The sequence below is a fragment of the Ovis aries genome, chromosome 17 (assembly GCF_016772045.2).
Source record: "Ovis aries strain OAR_USU_Benz2616 breed Rambouillet chromosome 17, ARS-UI_Ramb_v3.0, whole genome shotgun sequence".
In the NCBI taxonomy this organism is placed as follows: domain Eukaryota; kingdom Metazoa; phylum Chordata; class Mammalia; order Artiodactyla; family Bovidae; genus Ovis; species Ovis aries.
In genome coordinates, this window is record NC_056070.1 from 59,264,177 (window position 1) to 59,277,287 (window position 13,111).

Here is a 13,111-nt window from a genome sequence, read left to right on the forward strand (position 1 = left end):
TAGAGCCAGGAGCTTGTCTATGAGAAATTTTCTCAGTCATCAAATGAGTAAAACTGTGAGCAGAGGACACAGCTAGAATCATAACTAGTCAAAACAGTAGTTCTTTCCTATCCAGAATATGCTTGAATGCTTTAACAGTGGCTTCCTTGCTGGCTCAGTGGTAAAGAATCTGCCTCCTAGTGCCGGAGACTTGGGTTCAGTTCCTGGGTTGGGAAGATCCCCTGGAGAAGTAAATGACAACCCACTCCAGTATTCTTGTCTGGGAAATCCCATGGACAGAGGAGCGTGGTGGGCCACAGTACATGGGGTCGCAAAAGAGCTGGACAGGCCTTAGCGACTAAGGAACAACAGCATAATAGCTTTAACAGGTATACTCACCCTATACCCTCTCCTCTGTTTGGTGGAAATCATGTAAAATAGAATTGATCAGTTTCTGTGGTTCCAGGACACAACCTGTAGCAGTGCTACAAACAGTGAAGAATTTCAATTTTTTGTGTGTTCCAAACATAAACAAAACAATTAACCCTGCTAAAGAAAATACTGAATTCTAGTTTTTCAAGAAAAGACATTATTACAAAATGATTGTCTCATAAAGAAATGATTAAGAATTTGTCGTTAGAAGTTTAGGGTAAAAATGTTGTAGCCATGCAAAAGGTAACTCATTAACAATAAATATTATGATCTCTTTCTCTGGACTTTGTGATACTTACAGACTTTCTTGTGGCTCAGCTGGCAAAGAATCCGCCTGTAATGTGGGAGACGTGGGTTTGATCCCTGGGTTGGGAAGATCCCCTGGAGAAGGGAAGGGCTACCAGTCCACTATTCTGGCCTGGAGAATTCCATGGACTGTAGCCTCAATGGGTCACAAAGAGTTCGACACGACTGAGCAACTTCCACTTTCATAGGTTTTCCATGTTTTTAAAAAGTGGGAACTTGTGATTTTTCTTCTCATTCTGAATAAGTATGGTATTTGTGTCTAATTCTATATTTGTAATTGAGTTGTCTCTTCCTTCAAAAGGGCTGTCAAATTGCATAAGCTTCAGACCCCATGAAATCGGGGTCTATTCTTCCTTGTTCTTGTAATTATATGATTTAATAACAGTTCATAGAAGCCAATGAAAAATGAGTGTGCAGAGGAAGAATTGCATCCAGAGAGATGAAACTGAATGCTTTGAGAAAATCTGACTGGGTTTGAGTTGCTGAAAACAATTGCTGTTGAATTAAGAATAGGTGAAAAAAACCAAGATTGAGGAAATATTACGTGTGATAATCTAGAAGGATTCCTCACCTGATCTGCTTTGCAGTGACTTTCATTTATCCCTCCACCCCTCAAAGAAGCCAAAACTGGACCCTGCAGAGAAGACCTATTGGATATGTGTTATAAACAGCAGCCAAGTAGAATTCTGAATGCATGCCAGGTTTTGTGCTGCCTGAGGGGAAGCAGTGGGTAGGAATTTGCTAATTTACTTCTCGACAGAATGTGTCAGGCAGTCTCAACCAATGGCGCAGAAGTGGCCATTGAGAGAGGAAAAAAAAAAAAACAACCAAAAAACCCCTGAGAGGAAAATTGAGTTGTCATTTTACTTGGTCCATTCACTTCCACTTTACAGATGGGTAAACTGAGGCCCAGAGATAGAAAATGTATTTCTCGGGTAACACAGTCATGGAAGAGCAGCCCCAGGGACCCAGATGTCCCACCTGGCCATCTTTCGATTTGCCCACTTCCCTGGGAAAGTCAGGAGGGAAGGGAAAAGGCAGGTAGGAATTTGAAGCTCCCATATGTTTAACTTGTTCGAGTGTTCATAATGTCACAACTGAGGGGGAAATGGGGGAGCCTTAGAAATTCCCAAAGACCCTCTTTTTATTTTTCTTTAATGCAGACCGTTTAAAAAGTCTTTATTGAATTTGTTACAAGATGCTCTGTTTTATGTTTTGTTTTTTGGCTGTGAAGAACGTGAGATCTTAGCTCCCTGACCGAGGATTGAACCCACACCCCCTGCATTGGAAGGCAAAGTCTTAATCACAATTGTCTTTCTGTCTTACCTCCTCCATGAATTATCTCCCCAATGTCTCATGGAGGCTGTGGTCGGGGCCTGAGATAAAAGGTGAGAATTAGGTTGTTCCTTCCATTGGCCCCACCCCTTCCCCAAATAAACCCACATTCTCTTGGATATAGATCATGATTAAAAACCAAACACACTGGACTATTACCCAGCCATGAAAAAGAATGAAATTTTGCCATCTGCAGCAACCTGGATGGACCTGGAAGGTATTATGCTTAGTGAAAGAAGCCAGACAGAGGAATACAGTTATGTACATTGTTCCTTCTATGCGGAAACTAAAAAATGAACAATGACTATAACAAAACAGGAACAGATGTAGAGAACAGAGAACTGGTTACCAGTGGGGAGAGGGTTGGTAGGAGGAGTAAGGTAGGAGAACGGTATTAAGAGGTACGAACTGTGGCACATATATATATACAGTGGAGTATTACTCATCCGTGAGATAGAATGAAATAATGTCATTTGCAGCAACATGGGTGGGTATAGAGATTGTCATACTGAGTGAAGGAAGTCAGACAAAGACAAATATCATATCAGTTCAGTTCAGTTCAGTTCAGTTCAGTTGCTCAGTCGTGTCTGACTCTTTGCGACCCCATGAATCGCAGCATGCCAGGCCTCCCTGTCCATCACCATCTCCCAGAGTTCACTCAGACTCACGTCCATCGAGTCCGTGATGCCATCCAGCCATCTCATCCTCGGTGGTCCTCTTCTCCGCCTGCCCCCTATCCCTCCCAGCATCAGAGACTTTTCCAATGAGTCAACTCTTCGCATGAGGTGGCCAAAGTATTGGAGCTTCAGCTTCAGCATCATTCCTTCCAAAGAAATCCCGGGGCTGATCTCCTTCAGAATGGACTGGTTGGATCTCCTTGCAGTCCAAGGGACTCTCAAGAGTCTTCTCCAACACCACAGTTCAAAAGCACCAATTCTTCGCCACTCAGCCTTCTTCACAGTCCAACGCTCACATCCATACATGGCCACAGGAAAAACCCTAGCCTTGACTAGACGGACTTTAGTCGGCAAAGTAATGTCTCTGCTTTTGAATATGCTATCTAGGTTGGTCATAACTTTTCTTCCAAGGAGTAAGCGTCTTTTAATTTCATGGCTGCAGTCACCATCTGCAGTGAATTTGGAGCCCCCCAAAATAAATTCTGACACTGTTTCTACTGTTTCCCCATCTATTTCCCATGAAGTGATAGGACTGGATGCCATGATCTTAGTTTTCTGAATGTTGAGCTTTAAGCCAACTTTTCGCTCTCTTCTTTCACTTTCATCAAGAGGCTTTTTAGTTCCTCTTCACTTTCTACCATAAGGGTGGTGTCATCTGCATATCTGAGGTTATTGATATTTCTCCCGGCAATCTTGATTCCGGCTTGTGTTTCTTCCAGTCCAGCATTTCTCATAAGGAGATACCCCTCGTCCAATGTAAGGAGCAGTGGCTGTGCCTTGCTGGAGCAGCCGTGAAGAGATACCCCACACCCAAGGTAAAAGAAACCCAAGTAAGATGGTAGGTGTTGCAAGAGGGCATCCGAGGGCAGACACACTGAAACCATACTCACAGAAAACTAGTCAATCTAATCACACTAGGACCACAGTCTTGTCTAACTCAATTAAACCAAGCCATGCCTGCGGGGCAACCCAAGACGGGCGGGTCATGGTGGAGAGGTCTGACAGAATGTGGTCCACTGGAGAAGGAATGGCAAGCCACTTCAGTACTCTTGCCTTGAGAACCCCATGAACAGTATGAAAATATCATGATATTGCTTGTATGTGGGATCTAAAAAATGGTACAAATAAACTTATTTACGAAACAAACAAAAGGTACAAACTACTAGGTATAAAATAAATAAGCTACAAGGGTATATTGCACGGCACAGGGAATACAGCCAATATTTTATAATAACTTTAAGAAAGAACAACAAATGTCATCTGTTAATGCATATATATGAAACCGGAAAAAATGGTAGCAATGCACCTATGTGCGGGCAGGGATAGAGACACAGATGTAGAGAATGAACTTGTGCACACAAGTGGAAAGGGGGAAAAGGGGAGGGTGGGACAGACTGAGAGAGTATATACACATATATGCTAGCGTGCACAAACTAGCCAGCTAGTGGGAAGCCTCTGTATTGCATTAGCTCAGCTCAGTGCTGTGTGACGACCGAGAGGGCTGGGGCAGGGGAGGGTGGGATGGAGGCTCAAGAGGATGTACGTATACGTATAGCTGATTCACATGGCTGTACAAGAGAAACTAACATTTTATACTCCAACTAAAGTAAATTAAAAAAAAAAAAGAAAAAATAACAGTTTGGGTCTGGCCTGGGTCATTAGACCTAAGTCTAAATTACTAGAGTCATGGGGCAGAAAGACGTATTACGACCCTATTGGAAGAAATGCCATGTTCCCGGTGAGAAATAATTTCTATTATTCCATGATCATGAACAGCTTTGGTCCACCTGTGAGCGCACACAGGCAAGGGAGTGGGGCCGTCACACCAGGGCTCCAGGGATTCGGCTGGGTGGGCTGTTTGTGGTGGCATGGACAGGCTCGCCTCGGCCAGAGGAATCCTCTGTCGCTCCCTTGTGAAGGCAACAGACCTGGGTTCAACGATTGGGAGACGGCTGGGCGGCACTTCCTCCTCGTGCCTCCGTCTCCCAGGCGCCACATCTGCCTGGAGAACCCGCTGTTCTCCTCCTGCAGACTTTGGCTGTGGCTACCTGTGGGGATTGGCATGCCAGCCGTCTCACATAAAACCCTCAGCTCTTTAAACTCTCCAGTTAAAGCTGAGCCCCCATAAAAGTTGCCAGGCTGAGTGTGGGGCATGAGATCCACACCTTCTGCTCAGCCTGAGGACGCTGTAATGAGGCCTGGCTGGGAAGCGCAGGCCCTGTGGCTGGACTTCCAGCTGTGACTACACACAGGAAAGTGAAGGATGTGTTAGCTGAGACCCAGAAGCATCTGAAAGGCGGGGTCAGGGAGCTGCAAGGAGCAGCCAGAGCTGCACAGAGGAGTCTTTAAAGGCCCATTTACAGGAGCAGTGGTGGGAGCTTGGATGCCGCATGGAGAAGTCACAGTGCAGAGGCTATGGGGGAAGAGCTAAAGAGTTAAAGGATCAGAAGTGACTGCCTTTTGGCAGTTTCCTCGAAATGCATGCCCATAAGACAAAATTCCTTGCACCTAGTGGGGCCTGTACAAATATTTGCGAAGTAAATGTGTGAAGGGAATATGACCTTCCCTTGCAATGCATTTCTGGAACTGATGGTCTGGTTGGTGATATGGTATATCCTGTGGTGGGCAAGGCCGGCGGGCAGACAAGCAGGCTTCAGAAAGGAAAGGACAATTCAGAACACAGCTCCAAGGCTGCGCTTCCTCTGCTCCCAAACCTCAACTTTGCAGAATATCTTTTAATGCAGGGCTTGAAACTCTCAACTTACTGGGGCCAGCCAGTTGGTCCATGAGCAAGGTGGGTACAGCTGGAGGGTGGAGGAGACTCTGGTGGTCTGTTGAGCCCATGTCCCTTCCAAAGGGGACAGACACTGCCCAGCTGTTCTCACCGTTGCCATGTAGGATTTTAGGTCACTGCTTTTAGATATTCTGGCTTTTCAAGTATTCCCAGAAAGTCACATGTAAAGTTTTTGTTTTGTTTTTAAAATTTATTTATTGTTTGTTTATTTTTGGCTGCACTGGGTCTTTGTTGCTGTATACAGTCTTTCTCTGGTAGCAGTGATTGGGGGCCACTTTATAGCTATGGCGCGCGAGCTTCTCATTGCAGCGGCTTCTCTTGTTGCAGAACATGCGCTCTAGAGAGTGGGCCCAGTGGTTGTGGCGCTCAGGCTTAGTTGCCCCTTGGGATGTGGGATCTTCCTGGGCCAGGGATGGAACCTATATCTCCTGCATTGGCAGGCGGATTCTTAACTGCTGGACCACCAGGGAAGTCCCCAAATGTCACATTTTTAAAAAGTGAAATCCCCTACTTAAATGTTGTTGTTAAGTTGCTAAGTTGCATCCAACTCTTTTGTAGCCCTCCAGGTTCCTCTGTCCTTGGGATTTCCCGGGCAAGAATAGTGGAGTGGGTTGCCATTTCCTTCTTCAAGGGACCTTCCTGACCCAGGGATTGAACGCGTGTCTCCTGCATTGGCAGGTGGATTCTTTACTACTGAGCCTTCAGGGAAGCCCACTTTGAAATCATGGGCAACTAATTCAACATTTTGAAAGCACCACATGTTTGAACAAAACCCCTTCGAGGGCTGCATCTGGAACGCCAGATGTCAATGAGTAGTAACTTTGAATGTGGGGTTTTCATTCCAGTATTTTCATATCCAGTATTTTGGATAAGTACATTTATCCAGTATTTTGAGGATGCCGTGTTCAACCTGCGTCATGAAGGGCGAGCAGGACTTGGTGAGTAGGCATGGCAGAGCAACACACGCATGCCAGGCGGAAGGCACAACCAGGCAAAGGCAGGGAGGGGTGAAATGTATGATGCGCTTGGGAAAGTGGGAAGTAAGTGAGCATTGAAGTGAAGTGAAGTTGCTCAGTCGTGTCCAACTCTTTGCGACCCCATGGACTGTAGCCTACCAGGCTCCTCAGTCCATGGAATTTTCCAGGCAAGAGTACTGGAGTGGGTTGCCATTTCCTTCTCCAGGGGATCTTCCCAACCCAGGGATCGATCCTGGGTCTCCTGCATTGCAGGCAGATGCTTTACCATCTGAGCCACCAGGGAAACCGCCAGGGAAGTGAGCATTACCCACACCTGTGGAGCAGTGTGGGTGTAACAACTCTGGTGATGTCTTGGCGGGGTGGGGGTGGGGAGTGTCATTGCTTGCAAAGGAAGTATTTTGCACTGTTATTAACCAGGTTAAGAGCAGGTTGCTTTTACTGAGGAGCAGAGAGGATTTGGAGCTTATTCTAAAACAGGCAGTTGGATGCGGGAGCTTCCTGATGATGTAGCTCTGGAACCTGACTGGTTCAAACCCTGGCTGCCCACTATGAGCTCTGTATCCTGAACTTTGCCCCCTCTCTGTGCCTCAGTCTCCTTGTCTGTAAAATGGAGATACTCATCTCGTATAGTATTTGAGGGCTGAGGGAGTTCTTTCCTCCAGTGGTCACAGGTTGATGCTCCTGCTCGGTGCATGACAAACGCCCAACAAACACTCCCTCTTTCTATTATAATATCTCTTTTCATTTTCACCTAAAGGGGCCAGACACATCTGTGATGTCTGGTACTGGCCCCGGGAAACCACAGTCCGTGAGTCATGGGTTTAAAAGCTCTTTTCCAGAGCTGAAGATTCTGATTTCTTAGCTGTGCAGAGAGGAAATAAAACCCTGCTCTTCTAAATGGACTGGGAGGAGTATGAAATTACGACTAAGTCGGTTTGGAGCTTTTGTGTAGGGCTTTCACAAAGAGATCAACCATCAATCATGCACAATTACTCTGACCTTGAGTGAACTACGGCCTCTTGAACATGGAAGATTTCACTCCCGGGGGTCCAGAGATACAAAGGCTGTCTGCTCAGCATCACAGCACAGAGAACCAGATCCAGAGTAGCCTCAGGTCCGGGGTGCCTGCACGTCAGCCTAAGTGTCTCCCCTCTTTCCAGGGCTCCCTTTCAGACCCAAATGCCCTTTCAGAGGGAGTGGTGGCCAGGGTCGTTGAAACTAAAAGTAGATAGAGAGTTGGGTGAAATTTGTCTTTGCCCAAAGTGTGTGACTTTGGAGGGTGATTCAGCCTCTCTCGTTGCCTCAGTGTTCACATCTTTAAATTGGGGTGGATGAAGTCTGTCTCATGAGCATATTGTGTATATTAGGAGATGTTAAGAGTGGTTCTGATGTGACTATCCCCTTGTGCAGAGAAGCCCAAAGGCCCCAGAGCTGAAGTCTCTTGTGTGTGGTTGATATATTTCCTCCCTCCATCCTTCTCTTCCTCCCTCTTTCCCTCTCTCCATCTCTTTCTCCTTCCTGCCCTCCTCTCTTCTTTTTATACTCAGACCCATAATGAGCACGCAATACAAGCCAGGTATCATGCCTGAACACAGTATAAGATAAGACTGCATCTTTCTTGGTATCACCCCACCATTTGACATATATAGTAGGCATTTCGTATGATGTCTTGTCTTCACTGTTGTGGCAGCGATCATTGAACTGATTGATCCTCTGAAGGTCTATCATATTTCGACTCTTACTTTTAAAAAATAAGAAGAAACAAGGCATTTCTCTGATGCTAAAACAGATTATACATGGTCCCAGTGGGAAACTGGACCATGCAGAAAAGTTCTGAGAAGAGCCTAATAATCATGAATGCTGCTGCCCCTCAGCTTAGCCACTGCTTGCGTGTTGCTGGATTTTCTTAAAGTGTCTTTCATGTGCTCAGACATACTTTTATGTTGTATAATTTGACTCATACCGAGTGAATTAACCTTTATTTGGCTGTGCCAGGTCTTAGCTGTGGCACTCAGGATCTTCCATCTTCGTTGCAGCATGGCTGATCTAGTTCCCTGACCAGGTTCGATTGAACCTGGGTCCCCTGCATGGGTCTCCTTCTTCCAGAAGGAGAACTGGAAGTATGAACTGCTAATAGCAATGTACACCGCAACTGGCGGACAGACAGACACACTCAACTGGCAAAAGGGACCCCAGGGCATCTGGTAGGGTCCAGAAGCATCCCAGTGTTCACCCGCCTCCTGCCACAGTAGAATCCACAAGGTTCTTCAGATGCACCTACACGTATCCACCACAGGGCCTTTGCACATGTGATTCACTCTGTCTGGATGGGGTTTTTTGCTCACTTCCTTCTTGGCCCAGATGTCATTTTATCAATAAGTTCCTTTCTCAACCCTCCTGCTTAAAACTGAAACAAGGGGACTTCCCTGGAGGTCCAGTCGTTAAGACTTTGCCTTCCTTCACATTTCCAGTTCTTCAGAGAATTGCTTTTGGGCATCTTGTTTGAAGGTGCCTGAGAGTTTATGTTCCCTTCCAGAGTTAATATGTCCCCATAGCCAGCGACTGGCTTGTTGTCCTGGGGAATGTGCATGCAGCCTCCTTGTCTCAAGGTAAAACACCTCTGCAGTGCAGCTGACACTTCAGAGCCCCCTGGGATCAGACTGAAGCTAGACTTCATCTGAAACCATATGCTTGCTTGTCTTACTCCACTTCCCTATCTTGCTTCCGCAACACAGGTACAGATTTCTCCAGAGAGCATGCTTGATGAATCTCTTGTATCTGAACCCTTGCCTCAGGCTCTGCCTCTGGGGAATCCAAGCTGACCTAAGACGGGGCCACCTTATCCTATATGTACTCAACTAACGTGGGTCTGTGTGTTCACAGTGATGGTGACCTGCCACTTACTTGTTTCTTTATTCTATTAACTTGCCTCGAGACCAGTGTGCTCTGATATAACTTTCACCCAGGTAGCTGATTGCCAACTTTATATGGCACCCACAACTAGAACGATAACCTTCCTAAAGGGTAGAACATATGCGTAAGCTTTAGGAAATGTGGCTTGGAATCCTGGTTTCCCTACATGGGTAACTCTATACCTGGTCAGTTCCATACCTTCTTTAAACCTCAGTTTTCTCAGCTGTGAATTAGAGGTAATAGTAATGCCTGTCCTGGGTCAGGAATAGGAAGAGCACTTTACAAGTGTGAAGAGTTATTATTCACCATAAATATGGCAGTCAGAGATCTCTTTGGAAAATACCGACTGGAAATTTTATTGGATCCCTGAGATCTTACATGGGCTCTTTGGTCCTTTAAGATTCATCCATGAAGGATCTCATTCCAATACATGGGTTTCACCAAAAATCTAGAGTTGGGGTGACTTGGCCATCTTCATGGCATGGCTTCAGGTGCAGCATCACCACAGGGTGGTAGTGTGGTCATGTGTCCTAAGCAAGGCAATGTGTCCCCCATCTTCTGAAGCTACTCTAAAGGTTTTGTGATACACCCCACTCCACACACCCCTGCTCTCCAGAAAAAAAAAAACAAAAGAACAAAAAACCAGAATGAAGTCATGTGGAATTCTCCAGTGAATTTTGTATCCATGCCAAGATATTTTAAGAAATGCATTTGCAGAGTGACTTAGCAAACTGTTTGAACAACTGCAGCCAGGCTCTCTTGGAGCAAAAGCAATAAAAATCTCCACCAAGTGATAAATCATGGAATGAGAAGATTGGGAGGAAGTTTCCCCAGATGAGTTCTGAGGAAGGTTTCATGTAGAAAATGGATGGAATCCAGAATATTGACTCCTTCCTGGTGCAGGAACTTGTCACTTGTCATTCTTGAAATTCCATTCCATGCAGAATCTGGCTTATAGTAGGTGCTCAATAAATTTGAATGGAATCAGTCGATTAATCACTCAATCCACCATGCATGCATGAGAGAATAATTAAAGACAGTAAAGGCAGAATGCATTTTTCTCTTTAAGATGTATATAAAGAGATTTATCTGAAACAGACATGCCCTTTAGCTCTGGGGAGAAACTGGACAGGGTTTAACAAGCAACGTGAATGAGGTTGAGGTGCCCAAATATTTGTGGACCTCCTATTACAACTGAGCTAGTTGACTCCAAGGAAATAGTTTAGAAAATTCTGCTGAAGCTCTTGGGGTCTTGCAAGGCCCTTGAAAAAAAAAATCAGTGTCTGCTGGGACTTCCCTGGCAGTCCAGTGGTTAAGACTTCACCTTCCAATGCAGGGTGTGTGGGTTCAGTCCCTGGTCAGAGAGCTAGGATCCCACATATCTCTCGGCCAAAAAAACCAAAGCATAAAACAGAAGCAATATTGTAATAAAATCAAATAAAGACTTTTAAAAAAGTGATCTTCATTTAAAAAAAAAAAGTTAAAAAAAGTCAACCTCTACTCTACCACTGTGTCGGCTACTGGAGAAGATCTTGAAGGCATGCTTTCCTGTTTCCCAAAATACCTGTTTCCCTTGGCTAGTCGACACTATCCATTCAATGATTTGTTTAAGCAGATTCACTATTCTCCTTCTAATTCCACTGTAGCAAGTCTGGGATCAGCCGAGGTCATTAAAAACCACTTCACTAATGTCTCCATGATAACACAAGTGAGGTCGACAAAGAGGGTGCACAAGGCAGATAGGTGAGTCATCCCACCTTTGTCTTGTTCCTCTTGGCTTAAAACATCTTTAGGGTGTCTTTCTGCCTATTTTTCTGGCAGTCAGTAGAGCAGAGGCTAGCATTTTCCCACACTCTGGTTGTCCTTTCAAATGCCTCTGGGCTGTTTGAGTTTGAGGTTCCAGGGGGCTGGACTCAACGAGGGGAGGGACTTCTCTCTCTTGTGTTTGTGTTTATATGACTTTGTATTTGTAGGAATGCAGCTGACTGCAAGTCACAGAAACCCTGATGACAGCGGCTTGAATCACCCCCATCATGAGAAGTCTGTTAGTGAGTTGCTGTTGGCATTGATTCAGTAAGCCAGTTCTCTTGGGAGCTGCACTGGGCTTCACGGTCACTTCCTGCATTTCAGGAAAGGTAAGAAGAAAGGATGCCCCGGGAAAGGCTTCACTAGGTACAGTCATATCTTTTTACTAAACTATCCAGTTTCTAAAATCCTCCCCCAGCAGACTTTTTATTTATGCTTTTGAATAAAAACACTAGTCCTGTAGCTGCAAGGGAGGCTGATAACACACATGCACAGCTTCTCAGCGTCTATAGTGGGAGGGAGCGAGGGCATGGGATAACTCTTGTTTCTCCAGTCAACAGCACCAGCCCACTTTCTACAGCCCACTTTGCATGCTCCCATTTCTTATCTGGGGACCTGTGTCCTATCCAATAACTTACATCTGGAATATCCACATCTGTGAGAAGTCACCTTCCTAAGTTTGGTCACAGGACGTGTCCTGAGAAACATCCAGCTCCAACCAAGAGATACCTGAAAACAGGAGCTCATGTCTGTTAAGGACTCATGCGCCAGGCACTTTCCATTTGTTCATTTTATTATTTATTTGTTTTAAGTTTATTTGTCTGTTTATTTACATGCTTGACTGTGCTGAGTCTTAGTTGCGGTGTGCAGGATCTTTAGTTGTGGCATGCAGGGTCTAGTTTCCTGACCATGGATCAAATCTGGGCCCCCTACATTGGGAGCACAGAGTCTTAGCTGCTGGACCCTCAGGGAAGTCCCCTCCATTTGTTCATTTAAAAAATCCTTACTTACACTGACCCCTTGCAGTGGTCGCTTAAAGTTCCTTCCATTGTATAGATGAAGAAACCAAGGCTCAGCATTCTTGCACACATGTGGCTGCGCAGTTGCGTTCAACTCGTGCAGTGCCACAGACTGTAGCCCTCCAGCTTCCTCTGTCCATGGAATTTTCCAGGCAGGAATACTGGAGTGGCTTGCCATTTCCTCCTCCAGGGGATCTTCTTGACCCAGGGATGGAACCCGAGTCTCCTGTGTCTCTGGCATTGCAGGCAGATTCCTTACCACTGAGCCACTGGGGAAGCCCCAGAGTTGCTGAGATTTGTCTAAATAAAAAGAGACATGTTTGGGATTTGAACGTAGGCAATGCCATCTCCTAGCTGTGACAGACACATGCTCAGCGGGGTTCATTCGAGGCTGGCCTCTCTCCTATCAGAACGGCTTTCTCTGTAAGTCACCAGATGTGCCTGGGGTCCCTACGCCCCGCCCCACTTTCAGGGTCTCTTGATGCTATTCTTCTGGGCCGGCAGTAAAATGACATTTATGAGGATTTTTCCCTTTGAAGTGAGAGTGTTTGCGTACTTCACTTTAAAGCAAGGGAAAAAACAAGAGCTCCAGCAGATAAATAACGGCAGCCTTGGAGAAAGGGCAGGATGCCTGTGGATGTACCGGCTCCACTTGGTCATATCGAGTCATCTTATGGGGAAATGCCTTTATTTGTCTCCTTTCAAGTGACTTTTATTAACTCTTTCCTCCATTTCCATTTCTTTTACTAGTTTCTTTAAACTAGCCAGTGGTTTTTCTTTCTTTCGTTTTCCTCCTTCCTCTTTCTTTCTTTTTTTCTTTCTTCTTTCTTTCTGTCCTTTCTGTCTTTAGAAAAGTGATCAAAATAGACACTA

The 13,111-nt window shown here is 45.4% G+C and overlaps 1 long non-coding RNA gene across 2 annotated transcripts in view; it reads left to right on the top strand.

Moving 5' to 3' along the window:
- LOC132658006 (uncharacterized) overlaps nucleotides 1-13,111 on the top strand; it is a 405,815-nt gene that overhangs the window by 120,445 nt on the left and 272,259 nt on the right. The window contains exon 2 of one of the 2 annotated variants that reach the window (XR_009596898.1): nucleotides 11,387-11,585. This is a non-coding gene — a long non-coding RNA (uncharacterized LOC132658006). The remainder of the gene's footprint in view (nucleotides 1-11,386; nucleotides 11,586-13,111) is intronic. The other variant, XR_009596897.1, reaches the window with a different exon arrangement.